The following is a 954-nucleotide window of genomic DNA, read 5'->3' on the forward strand; positions in this document are numbered from 1 at the left end:
TTTCCACCATTCTTTCTTTAAATCTTCTTCCAATCTAATAAAAGGCCAATGCTAAGTCACTGTAGGGCCCCTTTAACCTGGAACGGGATTCCCAGGAGGAATAAAACGACATAAACTACACAATAAATTTAAACCTGTATATCCTGTTACAGTCCTCTTGTTTGTAATGACACCATTTTTCAGGTTTACAGCGTAAAAATATTCACTTATTACAACCAGATAAGAGCCTCGGCGTCAGAATAACGTGGTGGATTGATTTCAAAGTGAAGAGCGGCGCCTCTGATACGTTACTGTGTCGACAAACACGCTCTCACAGAAGAAGGCATCTGGCTGAGTCTTTTTAAGGTGAGAAAGTGTTTTGACACAATTAAGTTCAAAGAGAAAAACATCATTCACAGTCATCCTCAGAACACACTGACCTAATTACACTTTTTGATCCAGCATTACTGCTCCGGTAGATACGAGGCCTGCTGGAGAGGAAGGCAGGAAGATAAGAAATGATCAAATCTTCCATATGATTTATTTTCCTTTGCCTTGATCGCAACTTAAGTTCACGTGCATCAACAGGGTTTCACCTTGAACGTCATGAGTGTTTGAAAGGTTTTGTCAAAGAAAGACTGAATCACAACATATTTGCTGCTATTGTTTAGTCAAGTCTCGCCCCAAATACATTCTTCTAAATCGGATTACTCTCCTGTTCGCTACCCCGTTTGCCCCTTTAAATCCAGCACAATGCATTTACTCCGTCCTTGGAGCGTCTGCTTTAAAGCCTAAATTAGTCGTTTTTTTTTGTTTTTTTAGTGAATGCGAGCCGTGAATCTCTTTAAACGAATCTGTCTCATTAAGAGCAGAAAGCAAAAAATAAAATTATCCAAAAGAAAAAGAACAGATAAGAGGAGAAAGTGGAACATGAAGGTGTTTTCAATTCTGTGTATCTTACTTTAAAATGTGTCA

Source organism: Stegastes partitus, unplaced genomic scaffold (assembly GCF_000690725.1).
Source record: "Stegastes partitus isolate 25-593 unplaced genomic scaffold, Stegastes_partitus-1.0.2 Scaffold113, whole genome shotgun sequence".
NCBI lineage: Eukaryota > Metazoa > Chordata > Actinopteri > Pomacentridae > Stegastes > Stegastes partitus.